The sequence below is a fragment of the Oryctolagus cuniculus genome, unplaced genomic scaffold (assembly GCF_964237555.1).
Source record: "Oryctolagus cuniculus unplaced genomic scaffold, mOryCun1.1 SCAFFOLD_83, whole genome shotgun sequence".
In the NCBI taxonomy this organism is placed as follows: Eukaryota; Metazoa; Chordata; class Mammalia; order Lagomorpha; family Leporidae; genus Oryctolagus; species Oryctolagus cuniculus.
In genome coordinates this window covers 40,481-59,429 of record NW_027208362.1, presented here as the reverse complement: position 1 = coordinate 59,429, position 18,949 = coordinate 40,481, and the positions used below count along the sequence as shown (strand labels likewise).

Here is an 18,949-nt window from a genome sequence, read left to right as displayed (position 1 = left end):
AAAGAGTTTCTGGAAAAGACCCGGGAGGCACAGGCAGTCAAAGCCAAAATTAACTATTGGGATTGCATCAAATTGAGAAGTTTCTGTACTGCAAAAGAAACAGGAGAGTGAAGAGACAACCGACAGAATGGGAAAAAATATTTGCAAACTATGCAACAGATAAAGGGTTAATAACCAGAATCTACAAAGAGATCAAGAAACTCCACTAAAACAAAACCAACAACCCACTTAAGAGATGGGCCAAGGACCTCTATAGACATTTTGCAAAAGAGGAAATCCAAATGGCCAACAGGCACATGAAAAAATGTTCAAGGTCATTAGCAATCAGGGAAATGCAAATCAAAACCACAATGAGGTTTCACCTCACCCCGGTTAGAATGGCTCACATTCAGAAATCTACCAACAACAGATGCTGGCGAGGATGTGGGGAAAAAGGGACACTAACCCACTGTTGGTGGGAATGCAAACTGGTCAAGCCACTATGGAAGTCAGTCTGGAGATCCCTCAGAAACCTGAAGATAACCCTACCATTCGACCCAGCCATCCCACTCCTTGGAATTTACCCAAAGGAATTTAGCTTGGCAAACAAAAAAGCGGCCTGCACCCTTATGTTTATTGCAGCTCAATTCACAATAGCTAAGACCTGGAACCAACCTAAATGCCCATCAACGGTAGACTGGATAAAGAAATTATGGGATATGTACTCTGTAGAATACTATACCGCAGTAAGAAACAACGAAATCCAGTCATTTGCAACAAAATGGAGGAATCTGGAACACATCATGCTGAGTGAAATAAGCCAGTCCCAAAGGGACAAATACCATATGTTCTCCCTGATCGGTGACAACTGACTGAACACCAAAAAGGAAACCTGTTGAAGTGAAATGGACACTATGGGAAACGGTGACTTGATCAGCATAGCCCTGACTGTTAATGAACAACTTAATACATTATCCCTCTTAGTAGTTTTTTTATCTGTTCTATTTAATATGACTGGTTTAATTTTGTAATTAATACACAGTTATTCTTAAGTGTTGAAAATTAACTGAAATGTGATCCCTGTTAAACATAAGAGTGGGAATAAGAGAGGGAAGAGATGTATAATTTGGGACATGCTCAAGCTGACTTGCCCCAAATGGTAGAGTTAGAAACATACCAGGGGATTCCAATTCAATCTCATCAAGGTGGCATGTACCAATGCCATCTCACTATTCCAAGTGATCAATTTCAGTTCACAATTGATCATAATGAAAGGACTAAGAGTCAAAGGGATCACATAAACAAGTCTAGTACCTGCTAACACTAACCGATAGAATAAATAAAGGGGAGACTGATCCAACATGGGAAGTGAGATACTCAGCAGACTCATAGAATGGCAGATGTCCTAAATAGCACTCTGGCCTCAGAATCAGCCCTAAAGGCATTCGGATCTGGCTGAAAAGCCCATGAGAGTATTTCAGGCATGGAAAGCCAAGACACGCTGGCAAAAGTTCTCTGTGAGTGAGATCCCAGTGGAAAGAACAGGTCTTCAAAGAAGGAGGTACCTTTCTCTGAAGGGAGGAGAGAACCTCCACTTTGACTATGAGCTTGTCTAAACAAGATAAGAGTCGGCGAACTCAGAGGGCTTCCATAGCCTTGGAAACTCATGACTGGAGCATAGGGAGATTACTGATGCCATAGACAGGAGTGTCAATTGGTAAAGTCAACAACAGGAATCACTGTGCACTTACTCCTCATGTAGGATCTCTGTCCTTAATGTGCTGTACATTGAGATTTAATGCTATAACGAGTACTCAAACAATATATTTCACTTTGTGTTTCTATGGGGGTGCAAACTGTTGAAATCTTTACTTAATGCATACCAAACTGATCTTCTGTAAAAAAAAAAAAAAGCAATTATCAATTCCCAACTTGACTCTCACTGGGATTAAACACGACAATAGGTCTGATCTGATTTCATCATCATTTAAAAAAAATCATGTATTATTTTTCACTTTATGTTTCTGTGTGGGAGCAAACTGTTGAAATCCTTACTTAAGGTATACTAAGCTGATCTTCTGTATATTAAGATAATCGAAAATGAATCTTGATGTGAATGGAAGGGGAGAGGGAGTGGGAAAGAGGAGGGTTGTGGGTGGGAGGGACGGTATTGGGGGGAAGCCATTGTAATCCATAAGTCGTACTTTGGAAATTTATATTCATTAAATAAAAGTTAAAAAAAAATGTGTGTGGAATGTGGCTGAGTCCATGGGCAGTCACCCTATCTGATTCTAGAAGCCCAGAACTCCCTGAGTCCTTGGGTGGGAACTCCTGGAAGGCACAGAAATCACACTAAAGAAAACATAGATCCTTTGTGCAATTTGGGTACATGCATGGGTCATGTCACAAGCATAGTTAGCTCACCCTCAGCAGTTGCTTCACTTTGATGTAGAGAAGGATTGAGAGGATGTAGAAGAGGATTGTGAACACACCAGCAGCATGATCACCCCTTTTCCCTGCCAGTGACAGAGGAAATTTAATACCTAACTTGAGTGTCACTCTGGACTCTTGTCCCACCCAAAAATTCTAGCCAGAGTACCTAGACCCCACCCAGCTCACACCTATGTATATCCACTGAAGGAGCAGGAATTCCTTTGAGCCACAGAGGTACATTTACAAGAACAAAGCCCTCAGAGGAGTTACCAATGAAGATTTCCCCAGACACATCAAAAATAAATGTAGAAGTACAAGAAAGTTAAACAAAGAAGAAAATATGACTCCCCCAAAGGAGCACAATGATACTTTATGTTAGACTGTGAAGACCAGGAGATTGATGAAATCATTGAAAGGATTTCAAGAGAATGATTATAAAATTACTCAAAAATATGGAGAATTATGTGAATTACAGAGTTTTGTGTATGAAATGAAGGAGAAGTTCTTCAGGGAGATAGAAATATTAAGGAAAAATTAAATCAAAATATTAGAAATGTAGAATATAGTATGTGAATTAAAAATACAGTGTAAAACTTTAAAAATAGACACAATGAGGAGGAAAAAGAATATCTGAACTAGAAGAAAAAACTTTCAAAATATCTCAGACAAAAGGAAAAAAATTAGAAAGCCTAAAAACAGTTTTTTGCATCTCTGGTACACCAACAAATGATAAGTGCATTGCAAGTTCCTGAAAGAATGGAAAAAATAATAGTTTAAAAATTATTGAATGGAATGATAGCCAAAAAATTTCTTTAATTTGGAGAAAGATGTGGACATCCAAGTACAAGGAGCACATAGAATCCCAAATATACATAATCAGAAAAAATCTTCACCATAACACATTATGGTCAAATGTTCAAGAGTAAAATAAAAAGAAACTATCATAAAATGTGCATGAGAAAAATTTCAGATGAACTTTATAGGATCTCCAATTAGATTGACAGAAGAGTTCTCATGAAGAATGCTATTGGCTGAGTCCTAAAAGAAATAACTGTCAAACCAGAATACTGTAGCCAGCAAAGTTCTTATTTATAAATGAAGGTGATATAAAACCTTCTAAGACAACTAAAATTGGAAGAATTTATCACCACCTCATCAGTCTTACAAATTGTACTTAAGGCTGTTCTACACACATATACAGAGATGCATAGTCAGCAGCATGAAAGCATGTGAAGGCAGAAAACCTCCTAGCAGAAGTACAAAGAAGTTCCATACAAATAATCGGGGTATTTACAAAAATAGTCATATGAAATAATTACTTGTGAGTAATAACCTTGAACACAAAAGGACTAAATTTTCCAATTAAATAAAACAGACTGGCAAAATGGATTAAAAAATATGACCCATCTATGCTGCCTACAAGAAATCCACATCACAAAACACACATACACACAAACTGAAAATGCAAAGACAGAAACAAGATATTCCATGAAAATGGCAATTAAAAAAAAAGCAGCAATGACTGCCATAATAGCAAAGTAAATTTTAAGAAAGTAACTGTTAAAAGAGACAAAAGTCATTATATAATGATTAAGGGATCATTTCAACAGGAAGATGTGAGTATAGTAAATGGCTATGCACCAAATTCTAAAGCACCCAGCTATTCAAAACAAATATTAATGGGTCTAAAGTGAGATATAATTAATACAGTAATGTTGGAAGACTTCAACTCCCCACTTTCAACAATGGACAGATTACCTGGACAAAAATCAACAAAGAAAAAACAGAGCTAGTCTACACTATTGAACAAATGAATCTAATTGATTTCTACAGAACATTTTATCTCACAGCTTCAAAATACACATTCTTTTCATCAATGCATAGAACATTCTCTAGGATAAACCATATGCTTGGCCATAAAACAAAGATCAACAAATTAAAAAAATTGAAATCATACCATGTATCTTCTCTGAACACAATGGAAAAAACATCTGTAAAGTAACAAAGTAAGAAAGTCTGGGCCCTGACTGCATGTGTGGAGGCGTGCAGGCACTCTCATGGTAGCAAGAAGCACCTCCTACCCCTTTTAGAGGCTAACAGCCCTCCTCAGTTCTCCTGGTCTCTATCACTGACTCATCTCCCTTCTGTAAGTGACTAAGTCAGGTTGTGGGGTTGAATGGCCTTATCCTAGGGTGCTGAGAGCTCTGGAAAGCAGTTACGATGGCATTGATAGAGGCGGTAACAACAGTCACAGCAGGCAAGGAAGACGAGAGGCCAGATCGAGTTTGGAGATATGATACCACATATCATCATCATCATCATCATCATCATTTTAAGGATTTATTAATTTGACCTACAGAGTTACAAAGGGATTGAGAGTGAGAGAGAGATAGAGAGAGGGAGAGAGATGGAGAGAGTGCGATATGTTTCATCTGCTGGTTCATTCCTCAAAAGGCCAGACTGGTAAGGGATAGGCCAGGCAGATAGCAGGATCCAGGAGCAATTCTTCTGGATCTCCTCATGGGTGCAGGAGCCCAAGCACTTGGACCATCTTCCGCTGTCTTCCCAGGCACAATAACAGAGAACTGGATCAGAAGCGGAGCAGCCATGTCTTGAACCAGCACTCATATTGGGATGCTGGCATTGCAGGTAGCAGCTTAACCCACTGCACCACAGTGCAGGCCCCTACACCACACAATATTAAACAGTTGGAGAGATTGAATGAAGTCATATTTTCAGCCAGCTACAATGACAAGATCTACAAGGATTTTATGGAGGTTGGAGAGCTATCAAAATTTGCCCATTTCAATGATATTGCTGTAGATGTGGTATGCTATAGGGCGGGTCGTTCCCAGAATCAGAAGAGGCTTTACATCATGACATTTGGATGTCTGACACCTCACCAAAGGCTAGTAATAGGGAAAAATGTTAAATCATGGCTTAAACATCTGTAAAAAAGATAGTGTTTTACAGCATTGAACTGTATGTCCAGATCAACAATGAGTCAATTCACTTGACAGGAAATTTGGCTTTGAGGTTACTAAGGCAAAGCAGAATTATCATAAGAGGATAGAGCCAGAAAATGATCACATGCTACAGAAAAACCTCAAGTCCCTTCTTTCTAACTCTGATGTAGATGTGCAAAAAGCAGACAATTGAACAAATTACAAATGAACTTTACTTTTCCTGCAACACCACTATCCCATGTTGAAGTACTGGTTCAAGTCTTGGCTGCTGCACTTCCATTCCCACTCCCTGCTAATGAACCTGGACAAACAGTTCAGGATGGCCCAGTACTTGGGCTCCTATGTGGGAGACCAGGTTGGAGTTCTAGTCTCCTGGCTTCAACCTGGCCCTGCCCTTATCACTATGGCCACTTGGGCAGTAAGCCAGTGGATACAACCTCTCTCTCTCTCTCTATCTCTCCATCTCTCATTCTGTTTTTCAACTAAATAAGTAAATAAATCAATAAATTAATCTTTTTTCAAAAACCCAGTCACATGTTTCTTGTCTCACACATCTTTTTATGTAAAAATGGAAATCTGATTTATCAGCAAGTATTTGATAAGTAGTACCAAAAACTCAATGAAGAAGCATACCCCATGATCCTAGAATTTTCCCTAATTATATGAGAAATATGCAAACTATTAAATAAAAATTAGCATTTGTATATTACTTGACATCACAGAAACATTAGCAGCATCCCAAATACCCAAAACTGGGTAAACAAACATGGCTTATGTACAGAAAATGAGACTTAGTAGGCATGGAAACAATAACAATAACATCCATAAGTTGTAAGAAAATATTTTTGTGATATACTGTCAGGTATGGAAGCCTTTTGAGGAAGAATTGAGTCTGAGTACACATCAGGATTTTCCTAGGTATAGGCTTAGAATATTCTAGGATGTGAGAAACACATGGTGACTGTCCCACTTCTGTATAGAATGAGGATGGCCAGATATATCTTGGGCTGGAAGACGAGAGGCAGGGTAAAAAATTTGTCCTCTAAATTTGTGGTATATATTAAGGCTTTCACCCTGTGCTCCTGAATGAGGCTGGTCCTTACTTTCCCCAGAGTACCTCACATTAGATATCCCTTCACCTTCAGATCATCATATCCTGTCTCCATATCTCTGACTGAATACAAACAATCAGTAGCTACCACATATCTAGAGAATTAAAATGCATGTTTTACATAAAATGTTCTATTTTATATTTTGGTTAATAGAGAAAATAAAAAGGGCTGAGAAAACTTAAAATGATATAGCAAGACGTGCCAGGTAATGTGAAGGCACAGGTTAGGAATGACTACAAGACTGCAATTATTCCTCAAAAATTAAAATCCACACTATCAGTTCCTTCCAGTGTAAGGCAACCTGGTGGTGACAAGTGTCAAATTCCAAAAGAAACTGACAAGAAAATACCAACATATTTAAACAGATGGTATATTGCCCCCCAGTCTCCCAGACACATGAGCAGGTAGTTTTATTGAACATTTGAGAATCACACTCTACTGTTGTAACAAATAAGGTATGCAGAGACAGATTGTCTGCTGCTAACCCATTCATCAAGCATAATTGCAGTAACCCAGTTACCAACAGCACATTCTACACAGGTGTGAAGCTCAGAATGAATGCAGTTTCTCTGTTGTTCTTGGAGAAATAAATCAGTAGGAACCCAGAGACAGCCAGCAACTACTTTTGGAAGATGATTCCCTTTCTTCTTATTTTCAGGATCAAGGACTCAAATGGCTTCAGTAAGACCCAATTATTGATCAGTGGCGGGACAGGGTGTTTTAGGGTGGGAAATCTCAGACATCCATGGCTTCTGTATCAGGCACATTAGAACAATGGCTGTGTCAGCAGAGACAACAGAGTGAGCCCCTTGTTCCTAACATCGAGCTCAACTAAGGTTCTCTGTGTTTCAGGGTTCCTATGTACCCCTTCCATGAGTGCTAGCAGTAGGGATCCTGTGGTTCCAACACTCTCACTCATTATAAGAACACAATGTTTGATCAGAGATATCTTGTCAATGCACAAGCACAAAAATACTGATTACTCTCATCTGCCTCTAAAGGATTGGAGAACAAATAGAAAATAAAAAAGTCATGTATGGAGAAAGAAGGTGGATGACCTTCATTCACCTGCATCATCTACATTTCTCTACTCTTTCCACACTTTTCAGAATTCTCAAGAGGGATTGAAAATACACAGGCACAATCATAGATGCACGTGAAGGCATAACCACACTTTACACTTACACACACCCTTGAATTTACCAAGATGCAGCCACTTTATAGTCAGGCTTCAATAAAAAAGATAACCGGGTCATGTCTCTTTCCACTTCCATGTAGTAAAGGGGGAAAAACACACCCAGCACAAGGTCTCCATTTCTGTAGACACTTGGCTTCAGGTATGTGCGGCAGCTTCTATCAGTGATGGCCTGTGAAGTGTGTAAAGGGTATAGGAGTAGAAAGAGGAAAATCAGAGACAATGACATGTCAATGTCTTCCCAAGCCATACCCAAAGCCTGGAGTTTCAGCTGAAATGAGGAGAACATAGGGATGGACCAGTTACAAAAATTCATCATGGAGCAGAGAGAATTAATCTCTTTGTAGGGCATAGCTAATTCTCAGCATTGCTATATGCCCTCAACATATACAAAATGTGTATCAGTCTCATGATGTAGACAAGGGAACAGCAGCTAGAAGCAGAATGGAGACATTTATAAGAAAGATACATGGCTGTGACCTTGCTCTTAATGTCCCTCTGATCAGAACTGCTCTGGCTTGATGTATTTATTGTTTCCTTTCAACTCCCCCATTAATTCAAGATCACCTGTCTGAGGCTCTGCACCTGTAACTCTTCATTATGGGGAAAACCCTTAGGAAAAACATGTTTTTGACTGCTCAAACCCTCTGGCTTTTATGATTTCATCATGGTCTAACAAGCCCTTGGGATTCACTGTATCCTAGGAGAGCATCTATGTTACACTATGTGAACAAAGGGCCAAATACTGTTTTGCCAATAGATGGGTTTGAGGGATTTGGCAGAGTTAGAAAGAATTGATATTGGAATAAGCAAAACACCCAGTAATGCATCATTCCACGTGATGGTTCAGCAAGAAGATGAATGGTCACATCAGTCACAGATGACCCTAGGTGTAGCGCAGAAAATGTCGTCATTGCTGTGTCTAATAGGGTAGCAACATCCTGCTAGAAAAATGGGCTTCATGATTTATAAGCAAGTGGGCTACATTGCACAGAGGGGTAGAAGCTCATTCCCCATATCTACCAATCCATCAGCCAGAAGCTTTCCCCATACAGAATTCTGGAACCACCAAGCTCTCATTAATGGATATTATATAGCAACTGAAAGGAAATATATTATTTTCCAATAACTTATTTCTTGTTGTCATATCTAGTTTCTCCTTCTTCTTTATGATAAAACAGTCTCAATAAACATTTTTTGATTTATTTATTTATTTATTTGAAAAAGTTACATAGACAGAGGAGAGTCAGAGAGAGAGAAAGAGAGAAGTCTTCCATCCGCTGGTTCACTCCCCAGATGGCTGCAATGACTGGAGCTGTGCCAATCTGAAGCCAGGAGTTTCTTCCAGGTCTCCCATGTGGGTGCAGGGGTGCATGGATTTGGGCCATCTTGTACTGCTTTCTCAGGCCATAGCAGAGAGCTGGATCAGAAGTGGAGCAGCCGGGTCTTAAATGAGCACACATATGGGATGCTGCACTTCAGGCCAGAACATAAACCTTCTCTGCCACAATGCCAGCCCTGTCAATAAACTTTTCTTAATGTATATTTTCATTTCAAAATGGCTAACTTTATATGGATTTATGGTTACAGAAGAATGATTTGATATTTGTACACTTGTAGACTGGTTCAGTCCAATTATTTGCCATGTGATTTACATCACATCTTTATCATTTCCTATACTGACAACACTTACAGCCTACTGTCTCAGCACTTTTCAACAACATGTTACTGTTCTCAAAACTGTGTTTCTCCTGATGTCTTATAGTTCACTTGAACTCATTGGCCTTGCCCAATCTTGATCCTTGTGATCAATATCTCCTGACTTCCCCTTCTCCCAGTGTTGGTAACCACCAAAATCTATTTCTGCAGGATTGACATTGGACAATGTACACATGAGTGAGAACAAAGGTATTTCTCTTCTTGTACTTGGTGTATTTCTTGTAACAGAATGTGCTCCAAGTTCATCCATGTCAGAATTAATAGGATTTCCTTCAATGCTAAGACTAAACAATATTCCATTTTGTGTGTGTGTGTATTTATATATGTCAGGTTGCTTTATCCACTTATCTGCTGATAGATCAATTCCACACTTAGAACTTTTGTATAAGGCTGAAATGAAAATGAGGAAAGCACATGTTTCTTTCACACACACATTTCATATCCTTTAGATACATGATTATGTGTTCATCGGAACTGCTGAATAATATTATAGTCCTATTTTAATCAATTTAATTTTAATCATACAATTTTATACATCTGTAATTTTTATTTTAATCATATAATTTTTGTTACATCTGTACTAATTTACATTCCTATCAGTGATGTGCAAATATTCCCTTTCCATCACTTTCAAAATATTTTCTCCCTTCTGTTGGTTGTTTCCTCATTGTGTTGATGTTTGCATTATTGTGGAAAAGATTTTTTTGAGATTTAAAAATATTTATTAGAATTAAGGACCTCCAGCCAGAGTGGAGTGGGCTTCCCAGAGAGGAAAACCCAAAGGGGACTTTTAAGTACAAGTTTGAAGGAAAAAAAAACCTTGATGATTATAGTGTCATTCAGTTACCAGATGTGGACAAAAAAAAAACATCAAAAGGTCTCATTTACAATTCTCCATCCTGTCTGACCTGCTAAGGGTGGGAGCTCAGGAGGAGCTCCCTTGCTATTCCATGGTAAATTTAGAGATTCCAAAGGAAGGAGGGTAGCCTGTTCTTGCTAAAGATAAAGTTTTGGGGAAGAAAACAAATATTTTACACCCCAAATTCCATTGTGATCCCCTGGCTTCTAGTAACCCATCTGATGCCTCACATTCTTCCTCCTGGAGATTGAAGCCCTAACATCTGTTAGGGGGAACTGGGCAATGATCACTCTGGCTGCTTCATGCTGAAAAAGGGCATCTTTGGGAAGGGCAGTCAAGACAGGGTTGTAGCAGGAGGTGACAGCTTGCAAAAACTGCTTCCATAAGAGGTTTCATGTGCATGGCCACCTAGAATTTTACTTTTTTAAGTCCATAGAAAACAAACCTAACAAGCAATTTAAACTCACAGGATCTAAAATCACAAGATCTAAAACCAAGGACAGAATCATTATTAGAGGCCCTAAGAAAAGTGTCTAAGCCATGAGCAAATTTTTTTCATGGAGAGGCAAATACAAACTGACAGAAAGGGCTTGAAAATAATCAGGTGGGCTTAAGGCCTTGTCAATTATTAGTCTGAGACCTATCTATATCTCTTTACATGTGGTACATCATAAGGGAGGCACCCTGTTGACTTCCATTACCTAGGTGGCCTAGGAGGAGAGCTGGCTTGAAGAGAAGGTAGGTGGCATTTTTAAAAGGAAAACCTTTATTAGTTAATATGCAGTTCTGCCTGCAATGTTTTTGACCCTAGTTGGCCACCCCCTCAACAGTAGTGGTTACTTTGGAAGCTGGGGCGAGTGAAGGGCTTGGCTTTTCAGCTTAAAGTGAACAAGGCCTGTGGCTCTGACCTGGAACCCTTCGACTCCAGGGCAGGTCCATTCTAGTGACCCAACTCTTGGCTGGCATAGTTGCCAGGGCTCGTCATAAGCTGACTTCTACTGAAGCCCTGGCTTTCCACATTGAAAAACAATGCAGTGGACTTTCCAGTTGGGTCTCTTTGATGGCAGATCACTGTGTAAAGCAGCCATTAATTGGTTTGCCGCCTATCTTTGTATTGCTTACTGCAACCCAGATTCCTCTTCCTCATGGTTTTTGTTAATACAGACCAGAATAAATCTTTAAGAGAATGCAAGTCAAGGGGTTGTTCTGACCCTAATCTTTGGTGGCCTAAATTAGAAATTTGTAGTCACAGGCATGTTCTGATAGTGGTTCGTCTTTGAGCTTTCCCAAGAGGAAAGCTATGTAAAAAAATGATGACCACCTTATTTATTAAATTTTAAGTCATTAGTAAAGCTCTCTCTTTTTGTTTGGTTTTATAAAAGGGAGGTTTTGCCTGCATACTGTGCCCATGGCAAAGTAAATCTAACTGTAGAATCATAATTTAAGCTCTCATTTTGGCTATGCTTTTATTACAGAAAAATGTTAGCCATCCCTTTTATAATGTCTAAAGATCAAATTGTACGTTATAAAGAGTTCTTCAGAATAGAATTAGCTTCCTATTTTTAAGAGAATAGAGAAATGAGGGAACAAGTTAGGCTTTCCATATTGCTTACTGACAATAAGAATATCAAATGAAAACTAGCAAACAATTTTAACTGTTTAGTAACAACTTATGAAAACATTTACCTGAAGATCAAATGCCTTCTATAAATTTCAAGACAATAGTGGACGTATTTGGAAACATTGCTTAAATATCTAACACAAGTGTAACTTGTTTGACCAGCAAACCCATGTGCAAACATATTAACAAATTTATAATATCTGGTACAGAAGTTTAGGTCACATGAACCAAAAAGATATCTTTGATTAACTTAGCAGTTTGAATTTATGAGTGATATTTTATCTACAAGCCAATTAAACAGAACTCTTAATAAATTTCCCATGCAAACAGCATGTGTATACATGTAATATAACATACATGATAGAACAATAAAGTGGCTTCAGTAACAGTTTCCTAAGATTTTTAGCTGTTTTCTTATTACCATCTACCAATTAGAATTACTTTCTGCTCTTAGTGATCTGAGTTAACCATAATATAAGTTGGAACCTGTAGAATATTATTGGCTCTATCTGCTTACAGAACTGTCCTGGAGTATTGAACACAATAGATGTCAGGGAAAAAGAGGTCCTTTGGAACCTAAAAGGGCACATTTAAATACAGAACCAAGAATGATTTAACTTCATGAGCAGTAAATTTGATTTTTAAGGTTTGAAGAATATAAAACTCTGGATGACAAAGATTTAAATAGCCATGTTTAAAATTATAAACTCATTAACCAACAAGAATAGGCACTTGCTTATTCCACACAGTATTTTAGAAAGCTCCTGTAAGATTTTATCAAGCATTTAACACTGTTAGGTCTCTGGGCCTTTTTCATTAAGATAATCATCATGTCTGATAACAACACAAGCTCATTAGAATTTTGGACATTTGCATCAGTATCATTCTACATTATCATAACAAAATTTAGCACTGCTTCACATCTTGACAGTACCTTTAATATGATCCAAACAGCCATATTAGCTAAGACTCAAAATACCTGGTTGAAATAGGATCCCTTTACATCATGACATAATATGGAACAAATTTGATCATTGATACAAAATGATTACTCAAATGCTTTTAAATAAGCACATATTTAAACAACCCACAGCTCTTAATAAAAACTCAGAGAAATTAAGAGAATACAATAGATAACTTCAACAGAACACAAAATCTGTCTTTGGTCATCCCAAGAATTAATTAAATAAAACTTAAATTAGTTAGCACACGGAATTATCCCATAACCTGGAACAATTTTAGCAGAGTCAGAATGAGGGAAGAAAATATATCTTACTGGAGTCAGTTTAAAAAACAACTGAGTCACCAATTAAATAAAACTATTAAAAAGAGATATTATTTTAAACAAATTTTTAACACTATCAGAATATTTACTAACATACATGCACTGCAAATAACTCATTGTTTTAACAGACAATCAATTTCTAATTCTAGGTCAAAGAAAAATAGATTAATAGCTTGTATGTTCAAAAATTTCTTTCATAACCTTCTGTGACTTCCACACACCCAAATATCCTATCATTTCCATTACAGTCTAGAGTAAACTAGCCATCAGGATAAATAATTCTTACAAACCACCTCCTTTTTTTATTAAAAAAAATCTTTCCTTCTTAAACTTCCTTACCAAGAACACTCTTTCCTTTTTAACCTTCCTTGATTTACATTTTGAAATAACCCTTTAGAAGTCTCCAAATTAAGACAACATTTTAAAATAAGGTAAACATCAAATTTCAGCCTTAGTTAATTTCAAGTGGTGTTGAGCTATTTTATTTTCTTTTGCTTTTTATTTATTTTTATTTTTTAAAAAACTTTTAAGCAAAAATTTCCAAAGTACAACTTTTGGATTATAGTGGTTCTTCCCCCCATAACCACCCTCCCACCTGCAAAACATCCCATCTCCTACTCCCTCTCCCATCCCACTCTTCATTAAAATTCATTTTTAATTTTCTTTATATACAGAAGATAAACTTAGTATATACTAAGATTTCAACAGTTTGCACCCACACAGACACATAAAGTACTGTTTGAATACTAGTTTTACCATTAATTCTCATAGTATAACACATTAAGGACAGAGATCCTACATGAGGAGTAAGTGCACAGTGACTCCTGTTGTTGATTTAATAATTGACACTCTTATTTATGATGTCAGTAATCACCCGAGGCTCTTCTCATGAGCTGCCAAGGCTATGGAAGCCTCTTGAATTCACAAACTCCGACCTTATTTAGAAAAGTCCATAATCAAAGTGGAAGTTCTCTCCTCCCTTCAGAGAAATGTACCTCCTTCTTAGATGGCCAGTTCTTTCCACTGGGACTTCACTCACAGAGATCATTCATTTAGGTCATTTTTTGCCACAGTCTCTTGGCTTTCCATGCCTGAGAAACTCTCCTGGGCTTTTTAGCCAGATCCAAATGCCTTAAGGGAGTTAACATCATACTTGATGGCAAATACTGAAGTGCTACCCACAAGATTAAAATCAATAAAAGGATATTTGTTTTTCCTGTTTGTCTTTGACACTGCACTATTATGGCCAGGGCAAGTAAAACAAAAATGTTGATATAGAAAAAAAAATCAGTGTCTTTACAGATGGCATGGTTTTATATGTGGAAAACCCAGTTCATTGATAACAAGACTGTTAGATCTCAGAAATTCATTAAGAAAACTTCAGTATGAAAAATAAACATGACAAATTCTATACAATAATGTGTAACCTTAAAATAAAATGAATAAAATAATTCCATTTCAAGTGATACCAAAATTATAAGATACCTGGAAATTATTTTAACCAATGAGATGAAGGATTTGTTCACTCAAAACTATAAAACTAGGTTGAAAGAAATTAAACAATAATCCATAAATGGAAAGATACTCCACATCTATGTATTGGGAAATATTATAGTTGTTAAAATAGCAATATTGCCTAACTTAATGTACAATGTAAGTGGCTGTCAAAATTCCAACTAAATTTTGAAAGTAAGAAAAAGCAAAACTATAATCCATATAGAATTTCATTAGAATCTGAATATTCAAAAACATCTTGAAAATAAAAAAAAACCTTGAGTACTCTCTATTTTTCAATTTTACAATATGAAGGGGTAGACATTGTGGCACCAAGGATTAAAGCCAACATATCCTACATAGAAATGCCCATATCCTACATGGAAGTGCCTGGTTCAAGTCTTGGTACTCTGATTTTGATAAACTTTTTTGCTAATTTGACTTGGAAAGCATCGTATGATGGCTCGAATACTACAGATTTTGGCTCCCTTCTATTTGTGGGTAACCCAGATGGGCTTTTCTCAGTGCATGTAAAAGGACACTATATTTTAAACCAAAGACATATAAGTATAGAAAGTTCTCTAGGAAAAATAAATAAAAAGACATTTATAAAAATCGTTATCCTTGAAATTTTGGTTCCTCTTTTGGGGGATTAAAATAGCCTTTATTTTCTCAAAGCTAATTGTTGCTCCCCCATTCGCAGAGGAAGGACACTGGACGCTGCGCTGTTCTCTTTGTCCTGCTCTTCCCGGGTTTGCTGCCGCTCGTTCCCTCACTTGCGGAGGAACGACGCCATCCCGGGTTAGCTGCCGGCACCCCCGCCTCCGCGGAGGGGCGGCACCCCCCGCCGCTTTCCCCGCTCCCGCGGAGGAGCGGCACACCGCCGGCCGGCTCTCTCAGCGGCTGCTCAGATGTTCCTCAGATGTTCCTGGTGCATGTTGTTTCTCTCCTCCTTTATAGTCCTCTTCCACCAATCCCAACTCTGCTGCCCACACGATGAGCATGACACTCTCCTCCAATCAGGAGCAGGATCAGCTCCTGCAGCTTATCAAACTGATGAGGCAGCTGCGTAGAGGTTGTTTGCTCCCTCTCAGTGCCATATTGTGGGGGAGCAGATGCATAGAATAAGTCTTAATTCCAGTAACTTAGTCTAGTCTCAGTTGCTCCCCACACTAATAAGTGCTTAAAAACACAAGAAACAAAGGACAAAGTCATGCACAATAATAAGCAGTTGAATTCATCATGTCCTTCTGGGTCCTGTGTGTGCACACACATCCACTTTTATATAATTGAGATCATATGGAATGTATGGATCATGCTTTTCCACACTCTGAATATTTACCAATTAAAAATCACAAAGCTGTGTGAGTATTTTAATATCCAAGAATACACATCAGCTCAATCTGTCAGGAAAAAAAATTGATCTGATTTTCTTAGAAACAAAAATTTCTAATACAAAATAGCAACAGGCCTCTAAATACAAGTTTTGGTGAGTTACAATTAAGACACTACATTCCCTTACTGCCCAGTTTACAGTGACACACATAGCAATGGTACATACTAAGTATTCTGTTTTTAAGAGAATTCATGATCAGATTGGTATTATTGAAATATTAGCAAGAAAGCAAGTTTGCATTCACTTTCTTAATGTACTCCTATAACACAGCCAAAAGAAGTGCATATCCACCAATGGCTATCTTAGAAGGTAAATAGAACACCTCTCCTTTGTACTTCCTTTGCCCCTCTGCTGCTGGTCCAGTAAGGAAGTCCTGATACACACTACACTACTCAGAGGTGGTTTAATGATTCCAGGTCCAAGATGCATGTTTTCTATCAATTATAACAAAAAGATATGGGCAAATTGGCTTACTCGCCAGCTCTACTTTTTATTATATGCTGCCACCCCAGGACATCCATAAAGTGTAGAAGTTCCAAAGAATGAACTTTATCCACAATGAACAAGGTATTTACCAAAACACACACACACACACACACACACACACACACACACATATATATACTTATTGGTCTAATCTAAAACCATCTTCTAGATAAAGAGATACAAATAATGAGCCCCTCCTTTCACCCTCCCCTTCCATCATTCCAGGGACTAAGCCCAGGACTGTGACATCTCCCTCCAAGAGGGCTAGCTAGCTAGGGTCACTCCCAAAAACTATCAAACAAGATATTTATATAGGGATTATCTTACTACCTCTACTTTTAACATATTTTTGGCATTAGGAATTATTTATCTTTAAATATTATTTGAAAGGCAGAGTTACAGAGAGGCAGAGAGAGGGAGAGACAGAGGTCTTCCATCTGCTGGTTCACTCCACAATGGCTGTAACAGCCAGAGCTGGGCTGGTCTGAAGCTAGAAGCCAGGAGCTTTCTCCATGTATCCCACGTGGGTGCAGGGGCCCAAGGATTTGGGCCACCTTCTACTGCTTTTCTAGGCCATAGCAGAGAGCTGGATTGGAAATGGAGCATCTGGCATGGGACTTATTTATCTTTAATACATAGCAATATTAACTTAAATATATCTATATAAAAATGGGTAAACATTCTGAATAATCTAACAGGAAGGTAACCCTTCTATGTACACTTCCTCATGGCCACCACTGATGCTGCTGTCCACCACAAGTGATGTCAGCATGCTCTCCAAGACATCAAGTTTAATGTCATTCCCAAAATATAGCCACTCCTATGAAATAACAAAACTACTTAAACAGGTGATACTTTTCAACACTGGGAGACCAGGTGCTTCCTGTTAGGACTTCAGTTTCCAACTATCCACATGGTAGCCCCCAAAAAAACTCATACATGTAACAGGTTCTAATTTGATAGTGTCTTATCAATAAGAACATTCTGATCTAGAGCCCTTTCCCTTCCCACCTCTTCCAATCCAGTGGACAAGTATGTGCACCTGTAATGTTTAGAGGGAATTATAAAACTTTCACTTCCATAGGTCATTGTAAAAACAGTCTTTTCTAGGAATTTTTCTTTTTTTTAATAGAAAACTTTTATGTAATAAATATAAATTTCAAAAGTACAACTTTTAGATTATAGTAGTTCTTCCCCCCATAACCACTCTCCCACCTGCAAACCATCCCATCTCCTATTCCCTCTCCCATCCCATTCGTCATTAATTTTCATTTTAATTCTCTTTATATACAAAAGATCAACTTAGTATATACTAAGTAAAGATTTCAACAGTTTGCACCCATACAGACACACAGAGTATAAAGTACTGTTTACAGACTAGTTTTACCATTAATCCTCATATTACAACACATTGAGGACAGATATTACATGGGGAGGCAAGTGCACAGTGACTCCTGTTTTTGATTTAACAATTGACACTCTCATTTATGACATCAGTAATCACCCAAGGCTCTTGTCATGAGCTGCCAAGGCTATGGAAGCCTCTTGAGTTCACAAACTCCAACCTTATTTAGACAAGGCCATAATCAAAATGGGATTTTTATCCTCCCTTCAGAGAAAGGTACCTCCTTCAGATCTTTCATTTAGGTCATTTTTTGCCACAGTGTCTTGGCTTTCCATGCCTGAAATACTCTCATGGGCTGTTTAGCTGGATCCGAATGTCTTAAGGACTGATTCTGAGGCCAGAATTCTGTTTAGGGCATCTGCTTTTCTATGATTCTGCTGTGTATCTTGCTTCCCATGTTGGATCATTCCCTCCTTTTTAACTCTATCAATTATTATTAGCAGACACTGGTCTTATTTATGTGATTCTTTTGACAGTTAGTCCTATCTTTATGATCAGTTATGAACTTAAATTGATCACTTTAACTAGTAGGTGGCATTAGTACCTGCCAACTTAATGGGATTTGGAATCCCATGGCAAGTTTTTAGCTTTACCTAAGCTCAGGCACTGGTTTCCTATGAATTTTTTTTTGACAGGCAGAGTGGGCAGTGAGAGAGAGAGACAGAGAAATGTCTTCCTTTTCCATTGGTTCACCCCACAATGGCCGCTGCAGCCGGCGTGGTGCAACTGGCACACCTCACTGATCCAAAGCCAGGAGCCAGATGCTTCTTCTTGTCTCCCATGCGGGTGCAGGGCCCAAGCACTTGGGCCATCCTCCACTGTACTCCCTGGCCACAGCAGAGAGCTTGCCTGGAAGAAGGGCAACCGGGACAGAATCCAGTGCCCTGGCTGGGACTAGAACCCGGGGTGCTGGTGCTGCAGGCATTATAGTATTAGCCTATTGAGCTGCGGTGCCAGCCTCCTATGAATTTTAACACAAAGCATATTCAATGTATTCAT

General features: G+C 38.3%; 1 pseudogene; it reads left to right on the top strand.

The window, feature by feature from the left end:
* Positions 1-4,632: 4,632 nt before the first annotated feature.
* On the top strand, positions 4,633-18,583 carry LOC138848342 (N-alpha-acetyltransferase 50 pseudogene; annotated as a pseudogene).
* The last annotated feature ends 366 nt before the right edge of the window (positions 18,584-18,949 follow it).